Source organism: Camelus dromedarius, chromosome 20, assembly GCF_036321535.1.
Source record: "Camelus dromedarius isolate mCamDro1 chromosome 20, mCamDro1.pat, whole genome shotgun sequence".
Classification (NCBI taxonomy): Eukaryota; Metazoa; Chordata; class Mammalia; order Artiodactyla; family Camelidae; genus Camelus; species Camelus dromedarius.
This window is the reverse complement of record NC_087455.1, coordinates 24,324,166-24,352,146: the sequence shown is the minus strand read 5'-3', so window position 1 is coordinate 24,352,146 and position 27,981 is coordinate 24,324,166. Positions and strand designations below refer to the sequence as shown.

The following is a 27,981-nucleotide window of genomic DNA, read 5'->3' as shown; positions in this document are numbered from 1 at the left end:
TTGTTAAGATTTACTCTAGAAGGCTGGCAAATTTGGGCTTTTCAGGATTAACATCAGCTGCCCTTCTTACCTTCAGCTAAAATAACTTAAAACACAAATAACTATAACAGATGATAGCTAGTCACATCGGTTCCCTAAACAATGACACATGATGTGTAAGTTTTGATGACTCAGGGGGGATGGATAAAAAAGAAATTTAGAATGTTTAATATTTATAAAATTGTTTCACAGCATTAGCTTAGGCAATTATCAAAAAACAATACAAAACAAAACAAAAAAAACCTCTGAGTCTGTAGAACCCTTTTCTTATTTTTAATGAGAAAAGTTGACTCAGACATGCTGTAGAACTTGCCCAAAGGACCACAGTGAATATAGGCTTTCCATTACACTACAAAAAAAAAAAAAAAAAAAAAATCCAAACCTTAGAGGGAAGCAGAGAAGACAAATCTGAACTACTTCCAATTTTGCCTTGTACCTTTTCTGAACAAATAAAGCACCTTAAAAATTGATTATATGCTTAGTATTATTGAAGCTGCCATTTTAAGATATTAATGAGTGTAGTTTTGATAACCAAGGATGTTTTTAAATTGTTTCCAAAAATTAATGTACATTCTAAAAGAAGTTACTGTAAAAGGAAGAATGTCACTTACCACCTGGTTCTACACGGATTAAGTCATTGGCCATGGCAGTTGCTGAATTCAGGACAAAGAACAGGATGAGGCATTCTGAGCTTTGGGAAAACAGACAAAACAGGCCCTTAGATTGTTAGATATATTTCAGGAAAAATTTTTATGAACCCAGATTCTTGCATCTTCCAAAACTCAGAAAAGCACTAAAATTATTAACTGAAGTATCTGTTCCTCATGACTAGGACTAACTTTCTACCATGATGTATGTTGGATTGTATAGACTCTTTAGCTGAAATCATACCTCTTTGGAAAATTTCCTCAGTGCTATCAGAGAGGCTTTCTCCCAGGATACAGTTCTTAGTAAGACACTGAATGAAACTCAACTCATAGCTCTTACATTGGAGGTTTTTTCCAGTCAACATTACCCTTGAGCATGATTGTTTTATCAGTATTTTATAAGGAGACACATTCCCTTCCATCTTATTTCTGTCTTTATCCATATGATCTTTTAATAAAAGAAAACAAATTATCTTAATAAGCCCAGTTCTATAAAAAGGATATCTTAAAGCCAAAATGAAATAAAAGCTTGTCTGGAAATATATCATATTATTATTAAAGTGTTGATGGAAGTAAGGGGTCTAAATACAAGAATGAGGCAGGAATATAATGCACTTTTTTCATTCTGTTTTTCGATTTAAGTATAGTCAGTTTACAATGTTGTGTCAATTTCTGGTGTAGAGCATAATGTTTCAGTCATACATATACATATATATTCATTTTCATATTCTTTTTCATTATAGGTTACTACAAGATATTGACTATAGTTCTCTGTGATGTACAGTATAAACTTGTTTTTTTATTTATTTTATATATAGTAGTTAGTATCTGCAAATTTCAAGCTCCCAGTTTATCCCTTCCCATCCCCTCTACCTCCTGGTAACCATAAGGTTGTTTTTTATGTCTGTGAGCCTGTTTCTGTAGGAATCTAATGCATTTTAAAAGTAAATACTCTGAGGAAAGCCAAGAGAAATTGAACTTAGCAAATGAACTCCTAAAGAGAAGAGACAACTAAAGTTCATACATTTTATGTTCATGATAGAACTATATTAGCTAATGCATTTAAGAGACTATGAATGAGTGCCCAATATGTGGCTCTGTATCATGTCTTTAATTTTGGTTTTCTTATAATGACTCATTGGGAGCATATAGGGAATCAGTTTTAGTACCAAATTTCTACTTTCCAGGTATGCAGTTTCCCCTCCATTGGTGATGGTTGCTATTCAGATGCTTGGTGTTGAAAAAGCCAACTTTTCCTTGCTTCTTGGCTTCTAGTCATAAACAAAATGAAAATTCATTAATTGGACATTGGTGGTAGTAATCTTAGTTTTGCCTATTTGTCAGTCTTCCCATTAAATTGTATTTTAGATGATCTGATATCATTTTACATTAAATTAACAGTTTTTTTTGCCTACATGTTGGATGTGTGAAAGATTCTCTGTACCTGTGCTTTACTAAGATTTAATGCTATTGAATTCAAGTCACTATTCTGCCAAAAAATCATGCCAAAAATTATGTAACAGAGGAGCCAAAAACCTGTACAATCACAGCCTATTAGCGACAATGCAGAATAAACAGAGACTGGAGTGAGTAACAACTACAAACACATTATACTTCTATTAGATTTCATTACCTGAGAATATTCTTTCACAATTTCATCTATAATCATTTTATTTACCCGAGTTCAAATACAAGTAATTTTTTAAAGTTGATTTATAAAAATGTTATAGTGGTAATTCCATCAAACAAGACTGCTGGGATATAGTAGTTAAGCACCTAATTCTACCACTTACCAGTCATATCTCTAACCTTTCTATATCTCACTATCCTTATTGATAAATGAAGACAATGATAGTATACCTCATAGAATTATTGTGAGGTCTCAAATGATAAAAAATATAGGGCTTGGCACATAGTGACTCAATCAACATTTGTTACTTATTGTTACCGGTTTTCTTTTTCAGCATAATTGTTCATGCTGAATGTACCAGTTAAAATGTTTTTAGTTGTAAGTTTTAGGCCAAGTCAGAGGGGTCTAAACACACAGAACTTTGTTTTCTCACTTAATAAGATAGCTGGAGATTTGGCAGTACCCTCTGAGGCTCAACAATGTCAGGGTATTAGCCAATGTCTCTGGAATTCTTTCGGTTTCTGTGCCTCCAGTCCCTATCCGTGGTCACATGATGGCTACAGCATTGCATGAAAATATTCAAAGCAAGAAGGAAGGGGACAGGCAGAAAAGAGACTTTTTCCCCCATGGAGATTCTGCCTTATTTTCCGGAAATGGGTTGCGTGCTCACTTGTAGTCCAATAAAGAATGAGATTCCTATGTCTGATGGAGACTAATAAGAAATCATCCCCTGGGCCAGGTGCTGGGGGATTGCTACTCAAACAAAATTACAGTTTTGTTTGCAAGGCAGGAGAATGGAAAGGCACTGACAAGACAAATGAGAGGCTGACTGAGTGTTCCTTTCCCAGGCTCCTTTGTGTTACAGCATGACTAACAACAGAGAGCTGAATTATTACGTTTGTTAGTTCTTTGTCATTTCAATAAATAGCAAAAGGAAGCTAGGGCTTATTATCTGTTTTTCTTCTAAACAACAGAATAAAGAACATGTCTATACAATTGTATAAGAAACTTTAGTGTGTGTTAACATTCCTTTTCCTCACTGATGGTTTGCTCATTTTCCCTGAATGATCCAGGTTAGTGTTTCCATTCCTAACTATATTCTATTTGTTTATCCACAGTCCCTCAACATAGGTATAGACAAATTCTTTGTTAGTTTTGTTTGTGTTTTAAAAAATAGATTGGCCAATAATCCCTGTCTAGTGTGAATTACGTGTATATTTGAGAGAAAAAAATTTTTCCTTATTATGTAAGGTATCTTCCAACTCTCTCATTTTTTAAGTTCTGCATACAGCTGATCTCCAAGAGAATTACTCAGCAGTGAATGTTAAATGGATGGAAATGTAGGTAAAAATTGTATGTAAAACAAAAGAATGAGAAACTCTGCTAATTTGGAAATAATACAGTTAGTCAGTTTGAAGACTTAGTTCTTTACTTTAAAAAATTCCAAGGAATTTGATTACTTTTCATTGTGAATATAGTCAAAAATAAAAATTTCTTTTCAGAGTAAAAATTGTTAGGCTCATCCTAAGATTTTGTATTTATTTCCCACTAAGCAGGATTTCTACATCAGTATTCTTCATTTTCTTTTACCCACTGTTGCTTCTGGTATAATGCACTCCCAATTTGTTGTGAATGTCCCTTTACACCAATTGTTTCTAAGGTATCATAGCAGATGTCAGTGATACAAATATTCATGCTAACATCATATGATCATTAGTTCATTTTATCCCCATCTGGCAGTTCCAACCCCATGTAGCTAATACTATACTACAATGTTACTATATGAATCCTATCCAAAGGCATAATAATATTGTGATAAAGAATTGGAAAATATTAGGGATTTGTCAATACAGAAACAGAATCAAATTCCTTTAAGAGGGAATGAATTTCTGGTCTGAAAACTTGTAAATTAAGATGCATGACTTATTCCCATAAAAGGTTTCACAAGTTATTTCTATAACATAAGGACTTTACAGCACTTGTGAGGACGTTTTAATAACCACAGTTTCTGTCCAAAGAATATAGTGACCTAACTCTTCAATGGACTGGGTAATGTATAAGAAGAAACTGTGTAATTCACTTACATGAGAACATGTTGATAAGAAAATGTAAGAACTAGAAATCCAGGCCATGGTTTCTTTTTTAAAAAGATACTCAGTTCAAAGCTCTCTACTGAAAATTAAACCAAAACCCATGGATAAATAACCTTCAATTTAAGGCTTCATTTCTGATGAGGAAATAATAGTGAAAGAAAGAAAGAAACAAACAAACAAACATCGTGGCCATCAGCCCTGAGAGGTGTGGTGACTGTATTCAGAGACTGTGATCTGTGGTCTCCTAGCTTTAATTGGTCTCCTGGGGTATGTAAAAGATCGTGTGTTTGTCACACTTGTAGAGATCTTGGCACAAACTATTTTCAGCTGTTTGGAGCCTTAACATACAATAGAAAGGGCCTGCTGGGTCTGGCATTTGCTGACACAGCCTTGGAATCAATGGAAAAGTCTGGCTTCTCTTCTGAGGTCCTCACAGTGAAGGATTTGCAGACTGTAAAGTATACAAGAAGCTAAGAATCATCCTTAGCACAGCCAAAGCTCTTCTCTGCAGGGCTCCAGGGAGTCTGGTCAGTACACTTTTTCTGCAGAGCCCTGGAACATTTTTCACCTTCTCCACTTGAATAACACCTTTCACAATAAAAGACTTTACAATATTTCGCCTACATTTGCCACACAAATAGATTATGACAGAAGATTCCACAGCAGAGGTGGTGGCAGACTAGTAACCTGCGAGCTGAATACAATGCACGGGCATTTTTTTTCTTGGTTTGGACCTTCATAGTGTTTTATTTTACTTTGTTTAGTTAATTTGAATTAGTTGCCAACTGTAAAAAATCAGAACATTTCACATTTTTAAAAAATTCAGATTATTGACTTCTCTAGGAAAATCAGATGGCAATACAAGGTCTGAGTTCCCACTTGGCAACAGGTAACTAGGGATGGAGAGGAAAGGGATCTCAAGCGCCAAAGTGCCCCCTGAAAGGCCTCTTGCATTCACATTCCCTGACTAGCACTACTAGGCAATAGAATTAGCAACCACTATAAAAGGAACATGATTTTAAAACACAGATTACAAACATAAAGGACAATAAGGAATAATATTACACATAACATAAGTACCTCTTAGCTTGTTTAAGAGACATTTTCCTATTTTTGCTTTTTTTTTTTTTTTTTGAAGTAAAACATTACATATAAGCTCAAGCTTCCTGTTTATCCTTCCAAGTTTCAGTACTCTTTCTCCAACTATATAGATAACTGTTATTCTGACTTTGGTCTTTATCACTCTCATGGATTCTCTAATTTTTGCTTCATAGTTTTTTAAATAATATTTATATTAATTGTATTCTTTTGTGATGTTTTAAAGTTTTATATATATATATATATATATATACACACACACACATATATATGTAAACTTCTGTACCTTGCCTTATTCACTCAAATTACATTGTTGAGGCTTAACCAGTATGAACTATGTAGCCCTAGTTAACTCATTTAAACAGATCTATAATCTATTTAGATTTATTTTCTGAATGACCTATTTTGTGACTACAGTTGTTTCTCAGCATCCTTGAGGGTTTGGCTCCAGGATGCCCAAGGACACCACAATTCGAGGATGCTCAAGTCCCTTAAATAAAATGGCCTAGTATTCGCATGTAACTTGCCTACATCCTCCCATATACTTTAAATCATGTCTAGATTACTTATAATAACTAATATAATGTAAATGCTATGTAAATCGTTATAAATACAATGTAAACGCTAAGCAAATAATTGCTAGCACACCACAAATTCAAATTTTGCATTTTGGAACTTTCTGAAAGATTTTTTCCAAATATATTCAATCTGCTGCATTACCTGTGGATACAAAGGGCTGACTGTATACCTCAGTTTATTTATCCATTTTTCTACTGCTAGAATTTATGTCACTTTCAATTTTTCACTATTTCAGACAATCTTGCCATGAACATTCCTGTGCACACTTTCTTGTGTACGTGTACAAAAGTTTCTTTATGATACAGATGACAAGGAATTGCTAAGCCTTGAAGTGTACATATCTTCAGTTTTCTAGGATATTGTCAAATTTTTCCTCAATATTATTTTATATAATTTACCCTCCTATCAGTAGTGTATGAGAGTTCCTAATACTCTTCTTCCACACCACTTGTCATATTTCCATTTTTTGCCAATTTAATGGAAATGGTATTTTGTTATTATTTTAATTAGCATTTTCTTGATTCCTGGTGAGATTGAACTTTTCATAAATTAATTGGCCTTTCAAGCTACCTGAAATTTACTTGGTTTTCTCTGCTCATTTTTTATTATTTTTTATTTTGCTCATTGACTTGGAGGAATTCTTCATACATTCTGAATACCAAATCTTCTGTTGATTATATGCATTGGAAGTATCTTACTACAGGCTTTAACTCATCTTTCACTTTTGGTGCCTTTTAGTGTATGGCAAATTTCCATTTTTAATGTAAAAATTGTAAATTCATTTTCTAGATTTGTGCTTTTTGAGTCTTGCATAAGAAATCATTATCTAAGCCTGAGTCAAAATACCCTTATGCATTTTCTTCTGAAAGTTTTGCTTTTTATATTTAGGTCTTTAATCAACTTGTAATTTATCTTTGTGATTAAGAGCCTAATTTTATTTTATTTTTCCTTAGGAATATCCATTTGTCCTGGCACAATTTACTGAATAGTCTATGCTTTCTCCAAGTTTATAATGCCACTGATGAATATATAGAGTTTTGGAGCTATCAGTTCTGTTCCATTGTCTATTTGTCTGTTTCTATCATATCACATCATCATAATTACTGTATGTTTAAAATGTTTTAATATTTTGTAGGGAAAGTCTCTCCTTTCCTTCTTCCTACCCTTTTCTCCTTTAAAATTATCTTGACTATTTTTCAGTTTTCCTCTTCTACATAAATTACCTTTTAAATTTTCTAAAACAAAAAACCAAAACAAAACAAAAAAAACCTTGTTCAGATCTTGATCAGAATTGCAATGAATATTCAAGATCTATTTGAAAAGAATGGAAATGTTTACGTAAGAGGGTCTTATTCACAAACATGGCATATTCTCCATTTGTGTAGGAAATTGTCAACACAGTTTTACAATCTTCTCCATAAAATTTTGCTTCTCTTAAAAAATTTAATTCCTAGATTCCTTATAAAATTAACCTATTTTAAAAAGTATTATAATTTATTTCTACTCTTTTTTTTTTGTAGACAATTGGATTCCCAACCAATTTTTTTGACTTGATCTTAAACCTAGCAACCTTCATGATTTTTCATTATCAGTCATATAGTTTGTTTATAGAGTCCTTGGATTTTCTATTAAGATAATCAAATCATCTCTGTATAATAAGACTTTTATTTCTTCTTTTTCTACCTTTAAACCTTTGGATCTTTTCTACTGAATTGAATTAGTACTAGCAGGTATTCTTACCTTTTTACCATACGTGCAATTTTGAAATTTTACTTGCACTAAGGCTTAACTTAAAGTGAAGGAATAAACTTTTCTGGTATTTTCCAACAGCTCTCAATTATTTTGGTTTAACTAATTAATTACCTTAAGAGACATTTGATAGAGTACTATAACAGCATCTTAACTTTTGTCGCCTAATATTTCAAAGAATGTAAATAAGATCACAATCTGTCTAAAACTCTTCAATGACATTCTGCTGTACTCTACAATAAAATTTGAACTGCTTCTAATGCATAATCTCCAGTCTCAGTTTTTACCCTGAGTCTTACCAAGGCTGAAGATTTTACCTCCGTTGAGAACCATCCCTGACCATTCTATCCTGCCCTCCTACCACACTTTCTCTTTAAAACTGATCCTTTTTATTTTCTATTTTAGCAGGTTTCACTTTCTAAAATTATTTTATTTGCTTTCCTATTTATTGTCTGTTTCTGCTACTAGTGTGTAAGTTCTGTGAAGGCAGGGTGCTTCTCTGTGTTGTTCATGCTGGTATCCCCAGCACTCAGACTAATGTTATACATAGTCTAATATGCATAGTTGGTGTTAATAAACACCTTTTGAAAGAATAAATGGTAAGTAGTTCTTCCTCCTTCTACCTCATAATTACCCTACATTTAAGCTCTGCATTTTCTGGCTATGCCTTTACTACAAAGAAGAAAATTATCAGATATTGGAAAATTATCAAGAATAAGAATAAAGTATAAACTTTTATAGACCTTTCCCAAATTTAGGAAGCTAAGCAAACGTGTTTCTACTGAATCGGCAGTCTTTCCAGGTGAGTTGGCCCTCAGGTTCTAGTCTAACCTAGGTTCTCTGGGGGTAACACAGCTTCTTGGAGGTAGAACTATGCCCCTCATGGTAGTTCTAGCCCTGTCCCATAAGTACAGGTCCTTTCTTGACTGTGGACAATTGTGGGATATGGGGTCCTGGTATATGACTCTCAGGACCCCTGTTTCAAGTCTTGTTGCCCTCTTCTTTCTCAGTGTCTTCCCCCAAGTAACTCCCCTACCCTTTTTAGGCCTTCTCCCACAAATATTCAAGTTTATTTCATTGCTAGAAAATAGTAGGCCTCAAAAAGATAGTAGGTTTAGAATTCTAGCCCTTTGCAACCTAAAACTTGTACATTCTACCTTCAGTCCCCAGAAGGTCTAGTCCTTTAAAACACAGTGATATTTACTCCCTCCCTGGAGACTTCATGTTGAGCATAGATAGGCACCTGCCATGTAGCAGGTACTGATTAAATACTGAATAGATTAACAGAGCCCACTATGTGGTTTCTTACCTGAGGACTCTTTTCAAAAACCAAAGTACCACAATCTCTTCAGCACCACAGTCATGCCCCTTCCTTCTCTCTTTCATTTTCATCACTTCCATTACTCTCTGCTTCAACTGCTGCCTCAGATGTCTAATCTTTGGATTTCTCTAGGCTAGCAAGGTATTCCTATGGGATAAATATGCTCTCCATAAGTAAATGTCCCTCAAGACATTTATTTTCTTTATCCATGTTTCAGCATTCCTGATCTCTGAGATAGATCTTTCAACCTAAACATTGCCTCACAGCTGGCAGATCCTGTCCAGACCTACTGAACTCCAGCTCACTATGAAAGCCAATAATTCACTAGCCTAAAATATGGGCAGCAGGGCAGAGGGCTGCCCTTCTGTTGCTGCAAGGAAATTTTATTTGAGAAACTCTAATTCTTAGTGACATATTTAGTATATTTCTGTTTTTTTCCTTAACTTTATTGCATAACCAGTAAAACTGAAACTGCCTCCAAGAATGGAAATAGAGTACCTAGGAAATGAGTCACATGGACAGTGTCGTGGTTGCTATGCATTTGTCTTACCCTTCTTCTTCAGAAATTCAAGTCCTATGAGAAAAAATAAACAACAAAAAAAGTTATTGTTGTCAATAAGATAGATGCCAAATCCTGATGGAGGGTAACAGTCAAAGGGGAAAAAATAGAAAACTTGGGACTTTGGACAAAATTTGAGAAAGAGAAGAATGAGATTTTTCAGGCTAATGTGAAGCTAGAGCAATGCCAACATAACTACTAGCATTATTGGATTGGAATCAGTGTATTGACATCTGTTGCGGTAAATGTGGCTTCTCATACTGTTACCAGTTGGCATTTAGTTGAATGCAGTTAACAGGAGCAATGGGAGTGGGTAGAAAGTGTGGGGCTGCATCAAAGTTCAGATAGACTGATCTTTGAGATGAGTGTGGCTCAAATATTTGTCTTGCAAACACTGGCCATAAGTGCAAGAAGAAACATGTTGCAATCAAGATTTTAGTCCTGTTAACAAAGGCAGATTTACTGTGGAACTAAACGAAGCTTAAGTTTTAGGTGCACTTCACTTACACAAGTTCTTCATAAGGACCAGCACTTAATTTACATCCATTACTTTTCAAAAGGTACTCCCCAAATTATATGACTTCCAAGCTCTTCCCCTGCCAGTTAAATTTAATATTCAAGGAGCTTCCAGAAGATATTATCCAACACTGTAATTAAATACCAGTTTAAAAGAGTGTTAAGCAAAAATAAACTCAAAATGGCTTAAAGACTTAAATGTAAGACAAGACATGATAAATCTAGAAGAAAACATAAGCAGGACATTCTCTGACATAAATCTCAGCAATGTTCTTCTAGGGCACTCTGCCCAGGCAATAGAAATAAAAGCAAAAATTAACAAATGAGACCTAATTAAACTTAAAAGCTTTTGCATAGCAAAGGAAACCATAAGTAAAACAAAACAACAACCTATGGAATGGGAGAAAATATTTGCAAATGATGTAACTGACAAAGCTTTAATTTCCAGAGTATATAAACAGCTCACACAATTTTAAAAAACAAACAACCCAATACAAAAATGGGCAGAAGACCTAAACAAGCAATTCTCCAATGAAGACATACAAATGGACAACAGGCACATGAAAAAATGCTCAATTTTGCTAATTATCAGAGAAATGCAAATCAAAACTACAGTGAGGTATCATCTCACATCAGTCAGAATGGCCATCATTCAAAAGTCCACAAATGATAAATGCTGGAGAGACTGTGGAAAAAAGGGAACCCTCCTACACTGCTGGTGGGAATGTAGTTTGGCAGCCATTATGGAAAACAGTATGGAGATGCCTCAAAAAACTAAAAATAGACCTGCCATATGATCCAGCAATTCCACTTCTAGATATATACCCAGAGCAAACTTTAATTTGAAAAGATACATGCACTCCAATGTTCATAGCAGCACTATATACAATGGCCAAGACATGGAAGAACCTAAATGTCCACCGACAGATGACTGGATAAAGAAGCTGTGGTATATGGTGTATTTATACAATGGAATACTACTCAGCCATAAAAATAATAAAATAATGCCATTTGCAGCAACATGGATGAATCTGCAGATTGTCATTCTAAGTGAAGAAAGCCAGAAAGAGAAAGAAAAATACTATATGATATTATTCATATGTGGAATCTAAAAAAGAAGAGACAAATGAACTTATCTACCAAACAGAAACAGATTTGCAGACATAGTAAACAATCTTATGGTTACCAGGAGAAAGGAGGTGGGAAGGGATAAATCTGGAAGTTTGAGATTTGCAAATGTTAACCACTATATATAAAAATAGATAAAAAACAAATTTCTTCTTTATAGCACAGGAACTATATACAATATCTTCTAATAGCCTTTAATGAAAAAGAATATGAAAATGAAAATATGTATATATATATATATATATATACATATAATACACACACACACACATATATGCATGACTGGGACATTATGTACACCAGAAATTAACACAACATAACTGACTATACCTCAATAAAAAAAGAGGGAGTGTTAAGGACTATAACTCTCACAAACAAACAAACAAACAAATAAATAAACCATATAATTCAACAGGTATTTATAATTTCTGATCAAGAGGTTTAAGATTCTGTCTCTTTAAAGATACTCTTTCTAACTGAAGAATCAAGACATAAGCACATAAAAATAACTACTGCAATTATAATTGAAATTAGGAAATGTTCATTTAGCAAATATTTGTTAATTTGTTAATTTTTAACCACTGCACTAGGCACTGGGTAGTCAATAGTTAGTAAAATGAACACCATCAGCCTTCATGGACCCTATAGTCCAGTAGGAAATAAATTGTTAAGAAGTAAATAGATGAATAAATGAATAAAAGAAATTTATAAAAGTTGTGAAAAATTCTGTAAAAGAACCTATCAGGTTGCTAAAACAGAAGTTAAAGAAGAAACCTCTTTTTGATAGGGTAGTCAGTGAAGGTCTACTTAAGAAGGTGACACATCTAAAGGAGAGAAGAAACAGCCATGAAAAGAGATGAAAGGAAATATGTTCTGGGCAGACATGTAAAGACCTGAGGTAGGAAATAGATTGGCCTTAACTGAGCAAAAGGAAGGAAGCCAGTGTGATAAGTACAGTATGGGGTCAGAGACATGAGATAAGGAAAAAGATCCTTGGTATATTCTGCTTGCAGATGGAGACTTTTGAGTATTTGCCATATTCATTTCCGTCTTAACTTGGGAGTGATGAGATTAGAAAACTGACCTTTGTTCTAAAACCAAACTAGTACAAGATCCAACCATTGCATTCTAAGAGATAGTTTATGAAAGTTAGAATAAAAGAAGAAAAATTAATTATGTATTGTTTTATAAAGTTCTTATATTCCATTCTTTCTCTTAAAAAAAGTATATATCCATGCTGATTTATATTTTTATTAAGTTAGAAAATGCTGAAGACCTACCTCTTAGTGTTGCCAATAAGAATCATTGTAATTGTACACCAAGGCTTTCATTCATTGGGTTATAAAAGAATGAGTAAGGTTGTATTCCACCTCACCTTTGGAATAAGTTACCCCACAGACGTTAACCATAGATGAATCTTATTTTATTTTCCCCTCTTTAGATCAGAAGAGCAATTGCAACCGTCTAAAATAAAGAAAGAAATCTTACCAGCTGAGGTCTGAGGACCTGTATGGGCAAAGTCTCATTACTGGATAAAAAGAATAAAAGGACTTTTGGTAAAAATATTTTTGTTGACTTTTTTTTCTTGGGGTTTTTAATCCTCATTTCACTTCTCAGTGAAAGACCAATCAATCAGGACTTGACAAAGAGGAGGTGGACAGGGGCCTGATTATATCTAGCCCTGATGCCAATGACATAGAGATTGAATTTTGGTTTAAATGCAATGGAAAGCCATCAAAAATTGTTAGTTTGGAAGATCATTTCATTCACTTCATGTTTTAAGAAGCTGTATGTTTTAAGCAGCACAGACAATAAATTCTATATTGGGAGATTATTGTGCCCTGATCATAGAGAGGAGGACTTCTCAGTGAAGATAAAACTGGGACTTTAAGTGATGGGTAGAATTAGATAAGCAAGGGAGAGAATAAGACAGGACACTCATGTGAAGTGCAATGAAATGAGAAAAGGCTTTGAGGTGGGCTGGAGTGGGAGAAGGTAGGGAGTATGCCCACCTGACTGAGGTATATTAAGTTTCCATCAAGTGGTAGTGGAGTCTGCACATCAGACTAGGAACACTTAGGTAATAGGATACTCTAAAAATGTCATATGCATGATGTAATGGACGTAAATCTTCAGAAATATAAATATGAAGACACGACCCATTTGAAAGTAGAGAAAGAAGTAAAAAAAAAAAAATAAGAAAAATCAGAGCAACAAAATATAGTCTGAAGTAGGATATACATTTCCTTTTTTCTTTCCAGTTAAAACTTGGATAATACTGGCAATGGTTATGTTATTCTCTGATTAGCAGGCCAGGGAGAAATAGAGAGCAAGACTAGGACAAATGTGGCTAGAACTAGGTTAGCTATAGGAGTCGTCCTAAAGGAAGGTGACAAGACTCAAAATCACATTGAATATGGCAACTTAAGCTTGGGTATGATTCAGTGGTATTCAGTGAGTCCAATGTGGAAAATGGGGTATGGTAGCTGGTGTCATGTATGTGTTGATATAATCATCAGTCAGTATTGCTAAGTGGTGGGAATTAAGGGTAGGCACCAGGAAGAAGGAAGACTGGCAGGCTGGATCATTCATTAAAATCTATGATGGAAGTTAAGGAATTTAACACAATTCAGTTAGAGTACAAGTATCCAAGGTTGCATTTTGGTATTCTGACTTCAAGTAGGTAAAATGCTAATTAAATATCCCAAGCATTGGGTAAAGGAGGCATCTAACACATTGCAAGCCTTGGTTCCAGTGGTCTCAGGACCTAGACAAATCTGAGGCTACTTAATGCAGGGAGGTGGTTTGGTATCATTCAAAAGAGCTTGGGAACCTGGACCCACAGCCTGGTTTCTCTCTGCCAGTTGCTAGCTGGAAGACGTTATAATCTCTCTGAACTTTGTTTCTTTTGCTTTATGTGGATACAAATATACCGAAAGAGCATGATTGCTAGAACAACATTTGTAAAAGTAGTTGATACAGAAAATGACTTGTCAAGTGGCAGCTTAAAAAAGAATAATGATGTTATTAGCAAAAACAGGCTGGAAACTGTATCAGTTGTTACCCTGAAGGACTATTATACAACCTGAAATATCTATTCATTTCTCAAGTGCTCTGAGACAAAGAAGTCATAAGGATAAATATGAATATTGTGCCTCTGCCTACTGGGCCACAAATGGGGATATACTGCTGGTAAATAATGAGGAACATCGGACATAATGCTTTAGTACATCCAGTGATTCCTTGATGAGCCTGATCTTTGTTTACCTCTGGAATGCTGCTATTTCACGGCATCTTAGAAAAGGTTGCTCATAGTCCAAGAAAAAAGTATTATAAGCATCAGTCCCTCATGAAGTCATTTGAAAAAATGACAGAGCACTGGGTCACTTGGCAGTTGGTGCAGAGGAAAACTGTTCCACATTAATGAATCTGCATACAGAAAAGCCCAGTATGCTTACAGAAGGGACTTCAAAAGACTGACATGCTACTTTTCAGTATAATGCAAGTAAAATTATGTACAGAAGCAAAGTTATTACAGAAAAAAGGTGGGTATTTGGCAAATGATGTAGCAGAGCTACTGAAAGTTCCTAAGAAATAAAGTAGACTTACACAGAGGGAATGTGATCCCATAGGAAGAAGAGATTGCTTAAGAGCAATGTGTTCACCTAGAACCTGTACTTCCACCATCATAGCAGTTACCATCCAAGAATGTAATTGGCCATCTGTCTGCTTCCCTCATGAATTCACAGGCTCCAGGAGGAAGTCGAACTAACTTGTTTATAACTCTTGTTACAATCTCCAGGGTCTAGTGTAGTGTTTGGCACATAGATGATACTCAACAAATACTTGATATTAAGTAAGTAATTAAGTTAGCATCATAGAAAATACTGTAGCAATCCATATGGAAGATAAAGTAAATATAAAGAATGTTGTAGACAAAAAAAAAAAAAAAAGAAAAGAAAAAGAAAAGAGGCAGTGCAGTAGAGGCAGATATATTTTTTTAAATGTTCTAATGTTTCATGTCTAAAAAAATGTGAAACCAATTTCTCCATCTGACCTTGAGGAAAAAGAGAAGAGATATAGAAATTCTAAGGTGTAGGTGAGTATATATTAAACTTTAAATTGTGGCCATAGTGGGTAGAAATCAGATTCAAGGTCAATTTATGGTGAAAATAGCTGTTGTTTTATTTGGTTTATTACTTAAAAGGGTAAATATCATTGCTTGTTCTACATATATGATCAGTCTTGGAAAATTTTACATGAAAAGGAGAAAGAATCTTCTGGTATAAAATTAAAATGTAATCAGGAACAGCGAAAACAATATGGTTGTTAATTCAGCCCTGAAGAAGACAAGACTCCAGATCCAAAAGCTTCACAGACTAACTTTGACAAATGTGACCCATGGGAGATGTAGGATGACCTGGAGGTGTTGGAATTGGATGTACACATCTATTGCTGTATGTTACAGCTAGATGATTTAAGAGACCCCAAAGCTAATGAATATCACAAGGAACCAGAAACTCCCTTGACAGCCATGTATACATGTGTAAAATAACAAAGTATCTGAATGCAAGTGTTTGTACTTCATCACTTGGTCTGAAATTCTATCCAATTCATTCAAGCCCAGAGAAATGTGCAGTTTTAGCAAAAATCATTCCCTCCTTTGAAACAAAATATTAATGTTACCACTGATGCACCCACTTTTCTAGACATTTTTCATTTCAGATGTTCTTAATAGAACTCTGACACTGCATCCAATCAATCCGTACTAAAGGGCCAGCAATAGCATTTGACATTTCTTTTGGAAAATTACACGTGCTAATATAAAATCTGGGCATTTGCCACAGAGTTATTTTGTATTAAGTGAAAACTGCTGCTTAAAAAAACAAAAAAAAAATTTGCCTGAAGAAAGTTTGGAACTTTTTATGCAGCCTAATTTGACATTGAAATTCAAAAAATGAGACAGCATAAATATATTGCTTTTTCTACATGATATTAATGCATCAAATGAAACTACTTTTGCTATTGGTGTCTTTGTGTTTTCTGTGATACAGCTTATCCCACATTAAGACTAAGTTTAAAACAATAAACTTTTTGAAAGTAATAAAATTTAACATGGGGGAAAATTTGTCAGTTAAAGTTTAGGTGGACTGGGCTAGTTGGACAACCAGACATAGTACACATTATCTTCCTAGAAAGACTGTGGCTATATTGTGGATAGTTTATATCTTCTCTTAATTTATAAAGTATTATTGTATAATACTAAGAATAATTGAACTCTTACTAACTTCAGCCTGATATAATGGATCTCTTTAATGTTAGAATCATCATGTTCAAGCTTTGGACATTTAAAAAGACACTGAGTATTTACTGTAGCCCTACCTCTTTAATAATTACATTCCTTAATATATACTGACCTGTGCTGGCTAAAATTTGATTGCCAATATCATTAATTCAATCTAATCAATATTTGCTGTTTCTTCACAAGACAAAAACATAAACTCAAATTAAAATTTCATATTGGCAAAGTCATATTTAATAATAATAGACTAGATGAGCATAGAAGTTCAAACGTTATAGGCATCCACACTCCATGCTTTATGACAACAAAGCCTTGGCTGGTGAGAGAGTTTAAGTTTTGCTTGGACTTCCCCAGTCTCTTTTTTTCTACCCAAGCTCTTGAGTTTAGATAGCGTCAGGAATTGGTCCTGGATCTTAATTCTTTTCTCTGTTTAGGCTCTATCCCTAGGTAATCTTACCTCCTCCATACAGGGCTCTACAAATCATCTCCAGCACAGACCACTTACCTAATCTCCAACTGCCTTTTATATTTCCACTCAGATGTTATTATGTCCATTTTAGAATCTATTCTCCAGGAAGTTATATTTTAAAAATATGAATGAGATCTTGTTTCTTTTCTGGTTAAATTTCTTCAGTGGCTTCCATTTCTCTTAGAATAAAATTCAAATTCCTTATTAGAGTCTAAAAGGCCCTGCCCTGATGATTTTTTTGTAATTCATGTCCTCTCTTCATTGCTCATAGCTACTCTGGTTTTCTTTCTCTTCCTTATAGGAACTAAATCTTCACTTTTTTCCGGCCCTTATGCTTGTTTCTAGCTACTCTGTTTTTCCTGCAGCTGTTCCCCTGTGCTTGCTTATCCTCAGCTTTAGGTCAGTGAGCAAAGACCACGCTCTCAGAGGCTTTCCTTGATTACCTGCTTAAAGTCTCTCCTCTCATTTCCTCTCCTTTTCCTCACCCATATTTTTTTTTCCATCTTAGTAATAATGATAATCTGAAACTATCTTGATTTTTAAATATTTTGAATCCTATAAACACACTTTGTTCTCCCATCCTTCCTAGCCGTGTCTTACTCCCTCTTAGGCTAGAGGCCTCCACAGACTCAGGGAGGATTAGGGTTGCAGTAGGGTGAATGCGAGAAAAAGAATGAGAGTGAAAGAATGCCTACTTCAGTGAAAGCAGTTATGAAACATGAAGCCTTTTGACTGGCAAGAGCTTTTTAAAAAGAAAAGGGTTTTTGAGGAGGAAATTTTTTTCCCCTAAAGTTTTGAAGGAGTTTCAGTTTATTCATATATCAGTTTTAAAAGAAAATAGATTGAAAAGTACCAATTGCTGTAGAAAATGAAGAATTGTGGAAACTGTAAATGAAGGCTGAAGCAGGGTAGAGGTGAGGAACTTTAATTAATTTGACCATTCTCCGCAGGGAGGTTTAAGGGAGGCAGAGACTGAAGGCCACTCCCTCTGCCTCTAATGGAGACTTGGAGACTTCCTGGGATGGACTTCTAGCTTCTCTACTAGCTGAGAGGCTTTGAGCCAGATGCCCTAGCTGTCTTATCTGTAAAATGAAGATAATAATATTTCCAACCTCACAGCCCCTTAAGGATTAAAGTATTTAATGCATATAGAGCACTTGGAACAGAGTCTAACACATAGTAAGAGCTCAGTAGTCACCAGATTTGACTACTATCTACGTAAGAGCCTCTCATTCTTTGTTTAAAATTGTTTAAGCCTCATCTCCTCTCTGAAGACTTTAAGGCTATCCTTTTTCTAATCCCCACTCCCCTAATACACACACAAAGCATTTGCACCTCTTTACTTTGTAACTGTTTGAATTATACAGTCTCAAGAAGAAATTTACTGCCAATCCAAAACTGGTAAACTAAATAAAGATGGGTTAAATGTTTCTCTGTTACTTCTGATTCCTTCTAAAGGAAGAAATGTTTCTGTAGTGGCAGTTTCTTAGAAATGTATTTAAATAAAATTGTGGAATTGTAGAATTTTAAATTACAGGTAAAATTTATTTTCCCGAAGGAACTTTATCAGGCACACTGTTAATTTTTTTAAAAGAGTTCAAGAGGAAAATTTAAAATGCTATTTTCAAGCATTAAACATTAATAAACTAAAAATTTCCCTAAGTGATTTATTACTGGGAGGGGCAGGATACCCTTCTTGTGTTCTGAATTTAATGTTAATGTCCTCATCTTATACTTATGGCATTATTATAAGAACATGCAATCATATTCCAATTATTCTCAATTGCATGTTGCCATGACTTTTTCCCTCTGAGAGACCGCATGACTTAAAAGTACATCACATTCACTGTGGGAACTTCTAGAAATCACATTAATTAAGTGCACATGGAAAATTTACTTAGCATTCCCGGCTTACTTCATAGCCTATACTTAGATAATAGATTAGCACAAATGGAGCAAGAACAATAAAATAAACCATAAGTCAAAGTAATGACAAATTTTAAACCTGTGCCCTAAAGGGTAATGTATACCTTCTACCTTACGAGATTGCTACTAATCATTTATTGTATAGAGGCTTTTAAAAATACATGTTGAAATAATAACTGTAATTTCTGCAATCCTTTATAGTTTGTCTAACAAATTTCTATTGATATATATCAGAAAACAACTCTGGAATTTAAGTTTCTAATCGTCAATGAAAGTGATTCAGCTGTAATTTAAGTCTTCACACAATTCTATTTTGGTAAAATGTTGCATTTCATATTTTGTCCTAGAAAATGTATCAGTGATCTAAATAATTTCATTTATATAATTAGGATCTTTTGCCTTTAGGAAAAATTTCTTTCTCTTACCCACCCTGGTGTTTCCTTTCTGCATTAAGTCTCCCTCAAATCTCACCTTCTCCTCAAAACTTCTCAGACTAAATGTCAATAAAACTGTTGTGCTTTTCAACCTCAACCTCACAAAGTGGGCCAGTTTAATGTAAAAATATTAATTTATCTTTTTTTATCCACCTCTCTCCTTTCCCACTCCAATAACCCCCACTCCTACTATAGAGGTCTCTCCTTCAGTGGCCCTTAGCGTCTATTTTTTCATCAACCTTTACCTGCCTTGCATTCCATTCCCCCAGAGCGTTTCTGTGATGATTAGATCATCTGAGAAACTAATTAGAGTTAATGTAATGTACTGAAGGAGTATTGCTTATGGTCATATGATAGGATGGATATAAAACACAGAATCTGAGAATGTATGAGCTCAGAGGGCAGCGATCATCAGTTGCCAGGCATGGGAACTGGAACCAGCTGGCTGGATTCTACCACAATTAGGAAAAAACTTCTTTTCTGGTTTGTTTTATAGCTTATAGTATATATATATATATACATATATATATATGTAACACACATATATATATATAAAGTTTTGGTACTTTAAAGAAAATAAATTTAATGTAAAATCCTTCACTTAGAAAACACAATGTTTTAAAAAACTCAAGGAATAAATAGGTGTTACTGGAACTAAAATTTAATTAATTATAATTAAGTGGCTATTGTAATACATGCCTTCTCATTAGATATTATCTTTGAGCATATTCTGACACACCAACCTAAAGGCCAAGTGACTTCATTTTTCTTGGAATAGCAATTTCCCAGCATAACACACCCTGGAATGTATTATTGTGGTTTCAAAATGGTCTGTGTAGTGACAAATTTGTCATAATTAAGATGTTTTGCAGAAAATAATAACATGCCTATTAAAGTATTAAGTGAAAATTATTCCTTATTACAAATGTTGACATGTGTGAGAGTTTTTATATACATATAATTTAATACACTTTATTAATTCATATGATTTTATATATAATTATATGCATATATAAATTAAAACTCATTTTAACTTTTTCCAGATTTAGTTCATACTTTTTTCTTCCATGCAGTTTATTTAGTTGGTATCCTGCTTCTTCAATGTAAAACTTATGAGGAAACTGATGGACTAACAACAAGGTAAATGAAGTCTTCATGAACTTAAAAAGCAAATAAACTAACACCTAAGTTAGCAGGCGTAGAGAGTAACAGATGAGTTTTCCCACTACTAGGAAAATGTATATTGCTACATTTTTTCCCCTGGAGGTCAATTTGGTCTTTATAGCAAATGCCTTAAAATTGTGCACATCTTTTCTATTTAAAAATTCCCCCTACTAGAGTATTCATCCTAAGGAAATAATTAGATAAAAGTATGAAGTTGCATATACACGGATGCTCATTGTAGTACTGTGCATCATATTAAAATAATGCTAAAAAAAAGAAGAGTTTGATTAAATATATTATGGTACATAGTTCCAATGAACAATTCATACTTTAAAATGATTATGAAGATTATATATTAACATAGGAAATATTTGTGTTCAGTGAAAAAAGTCAGACTGCTAATATTATATATAGTGATGGGTCACCATTTATATTGTTTAAATGTGAATTTATAGGTGTATGTGCACATATACCTCTGTGTGCATGTGTGTGTATGCACTTTCTCATGCATGAAAAAAAGTCTACACTTGTAGCACTATCTGATGAATTTTCCATGATGAAGGAAATATTCTGAATCTCTCTTGTTCAAAACAGTAGTCTCTGGCAACTTGTGACTGTTGAGCACTTCAAGTGCAACTGAGAAGTTGAATTTTTAATTTTATTTAATTTTAAATACCACGTGTGGCTAGTGGCTACCATACTGGGCAGCATAGATTAAGAAGGGTATATACAGTGATGTTAACAGTGGTTATGATTTACTGTTGCTTATTTTCTTACTTTTGCCTTTTTAATTTCTAAGGTTTACAAATAAACATATATTACATGTGTGATGAGAAAGAATAAGGTTTCTTTTTCGAGAGGTCTAGGAGAGAACTCAACTCAATTCAATTCAGTTCAATTGAGTACCAGTTCTGCTCTTTATTGGCTATGTTAATTATTACTTAAAATTTCTAAGCCTGTGTAATACCTGCAACACCACTTATGTTCTTATCATTTCATAGTGCTTTTGATTAAATCATTTAATGTTTGTAACCAATGTCTTCATTTAGAGAAAGTTAGGAGTATAGCATCTTTTCTTTATCTTGGAATTTCTGTGTGGAGAATAAAAGAATGGAGAAAAAAAATGAGAGAATACTGAAATTGACTGTGATCATATTGTTGATGAAGGAAATAAAAACTAAAAGCTTATATGGAGTGAAAGAAGAGAGGTCACATTTACCAAAAGGAAATGAAATTACTTTAGACATTTATTAATGTGATGAAACCTTTGGCATATGCCTTATAGTTAAGGATTAACAATTTCAATAAGGCATAATAAAAGACATTTGTCTAAGAATATCTAACTGATTAGATGAGTTACCCAAAACATTAATAGAACCCATGCATTCTCATTTAATTAATTTTCACTAATTAAATTTTAAAATCCACATGACTATGCAATAAAAGTATGAAATTTTGTATGCCCAGTATATAATAACATGGTTGTCAAAACGTAGTTCTCTGTTTTAAGAGATTGGTAAAGCATCTTCTTAATAATATTATAAATTCAGGAGATCCCTATTTAAAGAGTCCTTAATTCAGTGAAAAGGGTCATTGCTTCATGAGGTCAACAGAAATGCTCTGATGGTACTACTTTAAAAAACAGAGCAAAACAATTTAAAAACATTTACTTAGAAGTTAGATGAACACAGAATTATGAATTTTATATTCATAAATAAAATCAGGCATGGAGTATAATGGCACTTGGAAGCTAAAATTTAAAAGCAGCTCAAAAATCTCTGTCTGTAAGATGTCCATAGGTAATAGTGTTTTTAAAGGCAACTGAATGTATATTAGGATATTCTTGTAGGATTCAAATAAGATGTTAAAATAAATATACTATAAGTAGACAGAAAAATAAAAGATAAAGATGTTTGTTGAATATATTAAGCATAAGAAATAAAACAAAAAGAATATCTCAACTATCCCAATGAATAAACTGAAGAGTTAATATTTACTTTTAATTCCTCTCTTAGAAAAACTCATTTGGGATCTTCTCATCTTGGTGGCTACAAATGAATGAAAGACCGAAGATGTCATTAAAATACATAAGAAAATAGATATTTTTCTAAACTAAGAGGTTTCCAATTTATAAATTCCAATTCTTTCTTCTTATGTTTCTTAAGGAATTAGCTTAAGTCATCACGAGCAACTAAATAATAATTGTTTTCAAGAGCTGGGGAGATTGGGCAGATGACAATGGTCTAGGTTGTAAGTGCTTATAATCATAAGGAGGGAAAATGACAATACTAGAGACTATAGATTCATAATAGCGACTATATAATTCAGAAAATATTGATACATATTTCAAAGAAATAGATTTACAGTCATTAAGACCATGGATTAAAAAAAACCCCAAAAGCCAAAAAGACAATTTGGTTTCTTTTTGTTTTCTTTCTTTAAATGTTATTAAAAATTAACACAGCAGTTATTTCTAAGTTCTTGCATTTGAGCAAGAGACAATATTATAGTAATTGTAGTTCATAAAATACTTTGAAGGTCACCTCTATAGTTTTACCATAGAACTATAAGATTGATTAAAAGGAGATGGGAGGAGGGTATAGCTCAAGCAGTAGAGTGCATGCTTAGCACGCACGAGGTCCTGGGTTCAATCGCCAGTACTTCCTCCAAATATAAATAAATAAGCCCAATTACCTTCCCCCCATAAAGAAAAAAGAGAAAAAACTCATTAAAAGCATTTTTTAAAAAATGAGATAGGAATTTTACAGATGAGAAAGCTCAGTGAAATCAGTAAGTTTTCTACAGTAAGTGGCATTAACAGGACTTGAACCTAGGTTTTCTGATTTTAAGGCTGGTCTCTTGGCCTTTTTGATCTCTCCCAGGCAGAATCATACCAAGTACAGAGTTGTTTACTGATCCAGATAACCTTTCCTTTATACATTCCCAGAACTATGGAATAAAGACCTGATGAATCTCTTCTCCACATCACTACCTTCCTTCCTTCCAAACAGCATAGGCAGTATGGTTCCTTCCTGGTACCCAATTCCTTATGCTTGGAGGTAGGTACACATGTCCTTCTGTTTGGGAAACAGCACATCATTACCATATACCTAAAAAATAAACTCTAGTGTAGACCTGCTGATTCTTTTAACAACATACAATATCAAACCCATATGCAAGCATTATTATAAACTGCTGTTCTGAAATGTCAGGAAACTATTGTCCCAGGGACAACAAATCATTAGATCCCTGTTATTTCTTAGTTTTAAAGCAAAACTTGTTAAAAGGAAAGAAGTATTTGGTGTGTCACTTGCAATTGTCTGGTTCTTCTGCTTGCTTGATAATTCTTACACTAAAAAGAACAAGCCCTCCACTCTAGGCAAATTAAAACTCAGTCTATGATCGATCACTAAATTATCTGTGGTTGTATAACACTAGTACAGACAATAAGTTTACAACTCTCCAAGTCCAAAATAAAATATAAGGGAAAGCTGCATTTACTTTTGTGTATATGTGTGTGTGGCGGGGGGGGGGGTGTGTGGGTGTGTGTGTTTTCAATAATCATAACCTTGCTTTCCATGAGTCCATAGAAATGTTTTCATTTCCTTTGGAACAAATGATGGTTAAAGCCCAGATACTGATGTCCAAGATTTCTGACACACTTGAAGACTTCCTACATGCATGATGGGCCCATGAGAATATGAAAGAGTAAACTGTCTCCCTATTTCTCATCCACAAGAAATTCATAAAGTAGGCATGTCTAACCCTTTTCATATTTACATGGAAGGAATTTCATAAAAGCTATTTCTAACCTATGAAATAATTTAAAATAATAATCATGTTGGTGCTGAGGAACACTTTTTAATTTAGTCAGTCCTCTCTTTGCAGGTTAAGGTTAACATCTGGTGAATCTGAGCTGTGAAAACAACTGTTCTTTATAATTATGACAGAACATACATCCATTTCTCTTATTGAGTAAAAAAACCCCAAAGTAACTTAATCATGTTTTAAACAACTCATCTTAATTGTCATGTTAATAATATTTGTAATATCTCTAACAGTGACTTTGAAAAAATAAACATACAAAAAATGTAGAATCCATGTTTAAATTAATATATGAATCAGTTTTTAATGTTTGAGTATCTCTTGAGCATTTAATTTGTGCTTGATATTAAGCTAAGTGCTTTATCTACATTATCTTGGTTACCCCTCATTAATAATCCTATGAGTTTAAAAAGGATTACATCCATGTTATACATTTATTTTCTATATTAGCATTTACCAGCATGTCCCACAGATCATTAGTTCTAAAAAGCATCCAATGAAAAAGAGGGCTCTGTGATCAAAATCTGTATCATTGTTCCTCTTGGAGATTTAAAATATACTTTATAAAGGACATGAGAATTAACAATATCAACTGGCTTTAAAAAAGACCAATATGATCTTTATAATAGCTATAGAAAAATAACTTGACAAAACTCAACACCCATTCAAGACATAATCTCGCAGTAAACTAAGAATAGAAGCAGACTCCTTCAACTTGATAAAGGGCATTTACAAAAATACCTGAAGTTATCTGTCATATTTAATAGTGAAAACTGAATGCTCTCTCCCTAATATGAACAAGTCAAGGATGTTCCCTTCACTACTTCTGTCCAACACTGTTCTGGTGATTCCAGCCAGTGAAATAAAACAAGAGAAACAGATACAATTAATCCAGATCCGAAAGCAAGAAGTAAAACTTTCTTTAGTCATAGATTGCATGACTGCCAATACAGAAAGTCCTACAGAGTCTACAAAAAGTCACTAGAATTAATAAGAGAGTATAGTAAACCTGCAGATAGGATGAAAATTATATAAAAATCAATTATATTTCTAAACGCTAGTAACAAACAACTGTACTTTGAAATTAAAATAAAACCATTTATAATGGTATAAAAACATAAAACACTTAGGGACATGTCTTTTAAAAATGTAAAACATTTATATGCTGAAAACTACAAAACATTAATTGAAGAAATTAAAGAACACCTAAATAATGCCAAATTCATGGATTGGAAGCTCAATGTTGTTAACATGTCAATTCTCCCAAAATTTATCTCTAAATCCAAATCAAATCCCAAAAGACTTTTCTCTAGAAATTAACAAGCTGATTTAAAAATTTTCATGGAAATGCAAAGGATCCAGAATAGCCAAAATAATTTTGGAAAAGAACAAAATTGGGGGACTCAAATTAGCTGATATCAAGATCATAAAACTATAAAGCTTTAGTAACCAGTGTGGCATTGGCCTAAGGATAAACATATAAATGAATAGAACAGAACAGTCAAGTCAGTTTTTGACAAAAGGGTCAAGGAAATCCATTGGGGAAATTGAATTTTCAATTGTTTCCAATTGCTTGAAAAGACTATATAGTTTTTCAAACAATTACCATATGACCAAGCAATGTCACTCCTGGACATCTTCCAAAGATAAATGAAAATATATGTCCACACAAAGACCTGTTCGCAAAAATTCAGAGCAGTGCTATTCATCATGCTTTAAAAAGTGAAATAACCCAGCAATCACTGAAAGGATAAACAAGTTATGGTACATTCCTGCAGTTTAATACCACTCAACAATAAAAAGAAATTAATTACTGATACATGCAGCATCAATACGAATCTCAAAACATTATGTTAGGTGAAAGAAATCAGATACAAAAAGCTACAAATTACATGATTACATGACATTCTGGAAAGGGCAAAATTATAGGGACAGAAATCAGAGCAGTATTTGCCATAGCCTGGGGCTGAGAGGAAAGGGAATGACTGAAAAGCAGATGGAAAAACTTTCTGGAGTTATAAAAATGTCCTGTGTCTTTAAAAAAAATTTTTTTTTGATTGAAGTATAGTGGATTTACAATTCTACATTAGTTTCAGGTGCACAACATAGTGATCAACATTTTTATAGATTATGCTCCATTTAAAACTATTATAAAATATTGGCTATATTCCCTGTACTGTACAATGTATTCTCATAGCTTATTTATTTTATACATAGTGGTTTGTACCTCTTAACCTTCTGCCCCCATTTTGCCCCTCCCTCTCCCCACTGGTAACCACTAGTTTCTTCTCTATATCTGTGAGTCTATTTGTTTTGTTATATTTGTTTCTTTTATTTTTTAGATTCCACATATAAGTGATATCACACAGGATTTGTTTTTCTCTGTCTGACATTTCACTAAGCATAACAAACCCTCCATGTCCATCATTGTTGTTGCAAATGGCAAAATTTCAAATTCCATTTTATAGATATGCCACATCTTCTTTATCCATTTGTTCATGGACACTTAGATTGCTTCCATACCTTGGGTATTGTAAATAATGCTACTATGAACATTGGGGTGCATGTATCTTTTTTAGTTAGTGTCTTCATTTTCTTAAAATATATACCCAGCAGTGGAATTGCTGGATCATATGGTAGTTTCATTTTCAGTGTTTTGAGAAACCTCCATACTGTTTTCCACAGTGACTGAGCCAATTTACATTCTCACCAACAGTGAACTAGGGTTCCCTTTTCTCTGCATCCTTGCCAACATTTGCTATCTGTGGTCTCTTTGACGACAGTCATTCTGGAAAATTACCTGTATCTTGACTGCGGAGTGGTTATACAACTATACACATTTGTCAAAACTGGCAGAACTATACATTTAAAAAGGAAAATCTTACTGCAGGTAATTAAACCTCAATGAATCTACCTTAAGCCAAAAAAAAAGCCTCTCAGAAATACTTCAGTAAGAAGCTGGTTTAAATTTTTTTTTAAGTTATCTAAGATTATTTTTTTACTGAAAATACTCTGCAACTCCTTTTATCATCCTATACGAGTCTTTATAATGGCCTACATTATATATGAAATACATATTTATATGTTATAATAATTTAAATGTATTTATATTTTATAAATATTTATATACTTTTATATTTATAATTATAAAAATGAAGAAAACTCTCTTAAAGTTATTTTTGTGGACTATAGATACAATAGAGACAAAACATCCCACGTGTTTGAGTACTACCCTCAGAGAAGCAGTACAGAATAGTTCCCAGGAGAAAAGTGTTTTACATTTAAATAATGCCTACTATTAGATACTGCAAGAGCTGTTAAGAATACAGAGTTCAAAGACACATTTTCACCTATAGGTTGCTCAGAAATAAATGTGGGAATAGGCAAGTCAACTGTTATTGAAAATTCAGCATGATAAACAGAATGTTAGGGGTGTTTACATAGCAATATGGAAGCACTCAAGAAGCTCACACAGTTCTAATTCAGAGAGGGGCAGGCATGG

General features: G+C 33.6%; 1 long non-coding RNA gene across 2 annotated transcripts in view; it reads right to left on the bottom strand.

Annotated features, from left to right (window-relative positions):
* Nucleotides 1–27,981, bottom strand: part of LOC116148912 (uncharacterized) — a 97,959-nt gene that overhangs the window by 44,887 nt on the left and 25,091 nt on the right. The window contains exon 3 of one of the 2 annotated variants that reach the window (XR_004132500.2): nucleotides 651–730. This is a non-coding gene — a long non-coding RNA (uncharacterized LOC116148912). Of the gene's footprint in view, nucleotides 1–650; nucleotides 731–9,602; nucleotides 9,731–27,981 lie in introns of those variants that run through there. The other variant, XR_010377046.1, reaches the window with a different exon arrangement.